Source organism: Nyctibius grandis, chromosome Z, assembly GCF_013368605.1.
Source record: "Nyctibius grandis isolate bNycGra1 chromosome Z, bNycGra1.pri, whole genome shotgun sequence".
Taxonomy (NCBI): domain Eukaryota; kingdom Metazoa; phylum Chordata; class Aves; order Nyctibiiformes; family Nyctibiidae; genus Nyctibius; species Nyctibius grandis.
The window spans coordinates 60,945,262-60,952,803 of NC_090695.1; positions in this window are offsets into that span (position 1 = coordinate 60,945,262).

The window sequence follows — 7,542 nt, forward strand, 5'->3', positions numbered from 1 at the left end:
AGGAGCGGCAGCCCGGCTCCTCCAGAGGGCAACGGCGAGCCGGCGCCGCGCCCCCGGCGGCGGGAAGACCCGGCGGGCCCTGGCGCCGGCCCCTCCCCCCCGCCCCCCCGGGGTTGCCCCACCGCCACCGCCCCCTCCGCGGGTGTTCCCCCTCCGCGGGTGTTCCCCCCCCGCCCCCCCCGGGGCTGCCCCACCGCCACCGCCCCCTCCGCGGGTGTTCCCCCTCCGCGGGTGTTCCCCCACCGCCCCCTCCGGGGCTGCCCCACCGCCGCCCTCTCCTCCGCGCTGCCCCGCGGCGCTGCCGGCCGCTCTCCAGAACTGGTCGGGTCGGAGGGGTGAAATCCCTGCCCCGTGTAATTAGCAAACATGAGCCCCAGTAACTGATGATGACTAAATTAAACCCTAAAATAATAATAAAATGCTCGGCTTTATTTTAGCAAACTGGTTTTACCAGTTTTGCGTTACAAATGTTAATTATTAATAACTTTGGCACTAGAAAATATTTTTTTTTCTGCACAAAGTCCGTGTCTTGGCAGAAGATGTGCCGGAAACTAGCGGTACAAAAAGGATTAATGTGGAGAGACGACAGCTGGCGAAATACTAGGAGGATGCCCAAAGACTTCTTGGAAAGGAGGCACCTTCCCTATTCAGAGGTGCAGGGCTGGTGGTCTGCTGCGCAACGGCCGCCTCCGACGGCCGTGCTAACACCGCTGCCAGGCCCCAACTGGGATTTTTAGCCAGGGCTTATGCTCTCAGTCTCTTTGACAACTGCTTTAGGAATTAGCATTCAAACCCAGCAGCAATGGTTTTAGGTCTAAACCTCCCTTCTGGCTTATTCTCGGGGGGAAAGCCCCTGATGTGGAAACTCGCAGGTCTCTGGACAGTTTTTGCCCATCAGTTGTTTTTCTTTTGTTTCCTGTCGGTGTAAATGTTAATTTATGGATCTCCTAAGCAATGCAGTGTTTTCCATGTCCAAATTTCAAGCTCAGAATCACTCAAAGCCAACATGAAAATAGAATTATGTCCCTTATTAGAAATAGGAGAACAAGAAAGCTTCAAAAGTAGATAAGGGATCTGATATCTTTGAAATAAATGGCAGAACTTCACTGGTTCCAGGAAGAGACAGCTTGAATAATGCAAGCTGAAATAATACAGGTTGCTTTCACAATCTTTCATTAAAATAGACTTGGTCACAATGTTTCTGGATAATTCACATGGCCACATGCAACGTATGTGTAAGTTCATGTTAGAAAGATGTGTCCCACTTACATCTGAGTCTTGATTTTGAATTGTGCGAATGTTGGCAAGGTGCTGAAAAAAGTGGATGTTTGCAGGCATCGATAAGTTCAATGCCACCTGCTTTTGAACATCCTGCATAAAGCTCAACACATTATTTTTCACTAATTAAGCACAAGGCAAAAGGTTTTCTTTTCCTTCCTTAAATGAAAAGGAATGTGATCTAATGGTCCCCAGTGTGGAAATTAAATGCATTAAATTTGCAACTGGTCACAGCTGATGCTTTCCCAGCCTACGTAACAACCTAAACATTGTTTTCTTTAGACAGATTTGTTTTAATATGCCTTCTCTCGCCAGCCAACCATTTCTCCAAGTCTCAGTTTTCTCCAAATTTCCCAATTTTCTCTCTCCTTCCACTAAGCCAGAACACAGCATGTTTCTGTGCTGTTCAAAGCTGACTTCAGAGATTGCTTAATTCAGATAGAAAATTGCACAGAATTTGTGTCCCTCTTGCCTTGGGACGTGCAATGACATTTTTCCAGATTATGCTGTGCTTGGACAGAAAGAAGTCTGCTCCAGCACTCGCCGTGCCAGACTGCTGTGGCCTCTGTGTGTTTCTCTCCCTGGGTAGAAGGAGGAGGTTTCTTCCACATCTACAGCATCTTATTGCAAGAGCAGGGTTGCCCTACCCTTGCCACGGGTGCTGTTCACCCATTTTGAGAAAAGAATTATTACCCGATGCTGACAACTCTTATCAATGGCCAGCCCAAGTACTAATTCACTGCTAGTGCAGGGCAGAGTAAAATGACTGCTTAACAGGGCTGATTATGAAGAAGCCTTAGTGGCTAGCCTGAGCCAGTGCTAAACTAATCACCTGGGGAGTATAAACCCCAAGACAGAAAAAAAGCCAAGGTGATGAAAGAGCACAGGTTTTTGGAGCAAAGACAGTCAGGAAATGGCATCCCACATTAAAAACAATAAGAACATCAACAACAACAAAAAAAAACAGTCGAGCTGATTGTGCCTGAAACAAAGACCAACCTGTTTATCTTGATATGTTTATTTTAAAGCCTAAGTTTGGAACTTGATTTTCAAGGAACTGCCTCTCAGGAACCACAATGTGCAGCTTATCCCCTTTGATTTGGTTGTCTGCGACAGCAGCTGATGGAATCAGGGACTGCAGACTTCAGGGAAAATCGTGTCATGTTGTCCTTGGGGTCAGACAACAAGTCGCTTTCCTGGCATCTTTGGGATTGCACGTTGTCTTCGCAGCATGCTGCAGCAGATAGCCTACAGGGCCAGGAGCTGCCAGGCCCCTTGCTCCAGTGCTGGCATAAAATAACAGGAGAAGACCTGGGAAGAACCCCATGATGCTGGGTTATATCTAATAGCATCCTTGTTGCTACTTACAAGCGGCAATTCCATAATCCGTGGTGCTGTGCTGGGTTTCACCCTAACAAGGTTGCTGGAGAGCAGGTGGAGGTGGGCAGGCTCATGAAAGGAGACTTGGCATCTGGAGGGTTTCTTACATCCCATGCAACCCAAATTAACTGACCTCAACTGCACTGTGGCCGAGAGCGGTGGGACAGTGGGAGAGATCTCACATACGCCTGCTGTCTAAGGCGCGCTCTGGGGAGGTGCGGTGCTGAGGATTCACCCTCCTCCCACAGGATCTCTGCACACCAAGGACGGTGAGACAGTCCAGAGCCACAGCCACTAAACTACCTCCCTGGGCTCTGCCCAGGGACACCTGCCTTTTGGGGATCTGTTTTCTACCATGTGTCGTATACTCTTCATAAAATGCAACTGAGCTCAAGTTTTATTTACCTTTTCTTTCACGGGGTACTTTATTTTTTTTTAAACAGAAATAAAACCCCACTCAGTTGGCAGTTAAGTTTGTGGATTATTAGTACGGTGCAAAGGGCACATTTCTGACGATTGCAGGCAATTCCAGGCAGGTTTCAAGCAGTAGCAAGTGCATACATACACAGATGGCACATGCAGACTTAAGATCATAAACGTTCATGCTGAGAATGTCAGCAGTGCCTGTGGTCAAATCTGTTTTCACCTGCTTTTTGAAGCCCGAGCCTATCTTGTTGATAGTTACTTTACTTTCCTACATGAGCAAGGTCAGAAAGACCCAGTGGTATGTGTCGTCTCCATCCAAGAGCCTTGGGCTGGTTTAGATCAGACACCCTGTAGCGAGGTGCTATAGGTCCGTGCTGTTGGTCTTTTGGTCCCTTGTAAGAAGCAGCATTGATGAGGTTGTTATCGGTGCTGATGCCAGAAGGTCTCTGGACTATGAGCTGTATTTTTCTGCTGGGCAACCAGCGTGCTTTCACACCCCAGAGGAAAGGGGCCTGCATGCAGGGGAACACCCTGATGATGACTTTCACTGTACTGACAGCACATCTGCCCAGTGTTTCTTCCTTGAGAGCCTGTAATTAAGCAGAGCTTAACATCAGGGGTCCGATTCTCAACAGGAGTTCAGGTTGTTGATTCCCACTGAATTTCCCCCAGGGGAATAACTCCCTGTGAGATTCAGGCATCTGTTTCCAGAAGTGCTGATCCTCTTGTCGAGTACCATTCCCCCAGCCTCACCAGCCCCTGGCAGAGGGAGGCAGCCAGCACCCTCACACAGTTTAGCACCACCCAGGTTCTCTTACATGCAGCAGCTCTTCTACTTTCAAGCAATCCAAGGGTTGTTGTGTTTCTCTAAGAGGTGAAATACCTTGAATTGTTTATGGAAAAGAAAGAGCTTTATACTTTTTTGTCAAGCTTAGGCATCCTTGCCTTAATGGGTTTGCCCCATCCGTCATTGTTTTAATGGTTTTGCCCCATCTTTGAATTCAGATGTTCCCCAAACTTTAACAATGACTTATATAAGTGGCTCCCACAGTGGGACTGGTGCAAACAAGAATTCCACAATAAGCATCCTTTTCAAAGTCCTGCATGTAATGTGGGGACACTCACACAAAGTGAAGAGGATGAATTCTTGTTTGTCTGTCTGTGATATTTTGTGTGCTTGGGGCTGATTAATTGTATTTTTCCAGACCCAATGGAGGAGTCACAGAAAAATACAGAAAACTTGAAAAATTACTAGCTGTTAGCTAACCAGAGGATGGTCCCCATTGATACGTGATAGATCTGGTATGTCCTGGAAGATGCAGGGATATGTATGGGTGAGAAGCACAAGTTGCTTTGTGGAGCTGGCTCTGAAGAATAAGCCAGGTATTGGGATTACTATTAATTCACCTTCCTGCACCTTCCTTGGGGACCTGATTCTCTCATTATTATCTGTATGAAATATTTAAGGTACTGCTGTCCAATAGCCTCTGGAAAGGAAAAGACAGTTCTAACTTCTCTGTCTCTCTGCAAGAATCTCTTTTCTGCTGCAAGAAGCGGTTTTACTCTTTGGCCATCTCCCAGCCCCCTCAATCACTGTGGAAAAACTATGTGGAAGCGATCTCCCCTGTCCTACCCATCTCAGGCTCTTCTTTTTCAGTCTTCCTCACCTTTCAATTAGTAATCCTTAATTAATAATCTCTGTTAATAAAAATGAAGCATCTTACTATAGATTTGGCTTCCCAGAACATTCCCAAGCAGTGTCAGTATAAAATCCATTTATTCCTCTCTCGGTTGCATAATTCTGAAATGGAGCGATGTTAATAACCGCCCTCGCTCATTTCAGTTTTCTCGTGGTTGCTGAAGCTGATGGCAGGTGTGAGACTTTGGCGGACTTGCCTGCATACTCGTAAAGATGACACACTTGCATCATTGTTTGGTATTCCTTTTACACATGTAAGAACCGGCAACATTTTGCTCCTAAGGAAGTTCTGATACTGCAGACATTCCTTGAGTAGGTCTCAACAACACCCACCAAGGAGAAGTCCGCTTTCACTGCTGGTGGATTTTTCAAGCCTTTTCTCCCTGGGTAAGCTCTGAGTTTCTTTTGTTTGAGTAAAAGTGGTGCTTCTAAGGAATGTAATCTGAACTGATAACATGCTTCCTAACAAAACGTACATTAAGGTGCAAGATATAAGAAAACTAGAAAATAGGAGATAGCTGCTTCTAGTGCGTAATGCATTTGAATTTGCATGAGGAGAGAGTAAGAGAGAGCTTAGCAGTAAAGTGCTCCTGAGTTTAACCAGCAGTATTTGAAATTAAATTTGTGCTAATGAGCTAGGTAATCACAGGACAGTAAACAACACCTCTGCCATCTTTCCATGGTTCCTCCCACGCAATGTTGTGGATAAACGGACCTGGATAACTGATTCACCCAAGATGTCTTTCTAAACTATTTGCCATGCTGAAGTCAAGAACATCTGTTGTTTCCCTGCACCAGCAACCAGCAGAGGAAATGATTAGATAAATATTCCCCTAATTTTGAACAGGAATAAAGACATGGTAGGGGAACACTGGGAGAAAGGATCAATGCTGCCTGCCTTGAGAATAAATACCAGGCTTCCACATTGTTTCCATAAATGCCTCCAGTTCTGCTTCAACGTTAATGGACCAGCAGGAGCTCATTACTCTATGATAACAGTCCCTTGCTCTTTTAATGAGAGCAATATGGCAACTACTCTCAGATTTTTGACATAGATGCTACATAATGATGCTCCAGTGGTATTGCTGAAGGCCAGTTTTGGTAGCTCTATTGCTTCCAGGGAAGCTTTACCACGGACAGCAGCGCAGCCAGGACACTGCCCGGCAAGGGGCACATGGATGGCTGGTGACACAGAATGTTAACTGCCCTGGGAAACACCTCGCCATGGATGCCTCAAGCCAGCAGAACTGTTTAGTTGCAGTCATTGCTGAGCGGGAGATCCAGTGCTCACTTCACAGGCTGCCATGAAGCACATTGTGTTTTCAGGGCACTGAGATGTGGGGATGAGGAGTGCCATAGGAAATCAGTAATGAGGAAACATGAGGAAATTAATAATGCTGCATTCTGAGCAGGGACTGAATAGCGTGCAGTAATTGAGGCCCGGGGCCACGCTCTGCACAATGAGGAAGAAACGAAATAAGGAATAGCTGCTCATTACACTCCGGATTCAGCCGGTCTAAATTCCACCTAAGTCTTTGTGCCAAGTGTTTCCTACTGTCAGGCTCTGGGCCTTCAGGGATGCCAAACCGATGGGAAGCCCTAGGTGGAATTTAGGTTAGGGCTAAATCTGTCTGTGACTGAGCAACATCTACCTTGAGCAATCGGTGAGGCAGAGCTGCTCTGGAAAGTAGCTTGTGATCTTCTAATGCAAGAAAGGGGCCAAAAGACAGTGGCGTGGGCAACCTCAATTCTGGCATATCCAGTTTGTTAGCACACAATGTTGTGTGCCTGATTTTGCAACATCAATGTTTTCACAACTTTTTTATTTTCCTTTTAAATGGGAGGCATAATACCATCCATTTGTGGAGAAATGATAAAACTAAACTTAAAAAAGAAGTATTTGTTTCTGAACTTTAGAGTTTCCTTGAGTAAGCTGGCTAAACTCTTTGTAGCGTGGTTATGGTACTTCCGAGAACCAGTGCAGCCAAGCCTATGAATAAATGTGTAAGAAATTAAGATATAGTAGGGTATTTACACCACTTAATAATTTTGGATGCTGGCATCCCATGAGCAAAGACACACTCATTGTCAGCTGAATCTATGATTTTATCCTCAGAAGTCTGATTGCCAAAGAGTGTTTCTGTTGATAAGATCTACATTGCTTTACAATCCATTGTCTTACACAATAGGCAGTCATGACTCAGTGGAGGGCACCTAGCCTACCAGCTGAATTAGGAGTGTAGATCTGTCTCCATAGGGAGGGAGAGGGAAAGAGTGAGCCTAGAAACCTATTTAAAGCACTAAATCACCTCTGCCCTCAGAGACCATAGGGTGATCTTAAGGAGGCTGGAGGGCTAAGGCTGGGGACTAGAAGATTTTGCATGGTCGTTCCCCAAAGACTTACCTGTGCCGCAGGACATACCACAATACTGGCAGCTGTGGTCTTCAGTGCCAGAAGTAGTTTTAAAAGGTAAGCTAGATTTTGCTGTAACTAAAAGATTCTCAGCAAGACAGTGACACCTTCTCTATGCTCAAATCCTCTGTGGCTCCATGTTTTATCACCTAAAAAGGGGCTGGTCCTGCTCCGTTTTTTGTGACTTTGGCGATCACAAAGGATGTTCACGTAAGTCCTGTGGCATCTCCTCGGAATGCTCGCATTTCTGTCACAGAGATACAGTGGGATCCTAAAATGCCCACTCTGCTTTTTTCATGAACAAAGGAAATATGATGAGGATGTAAAGGAAAGGAAGACATCTCTT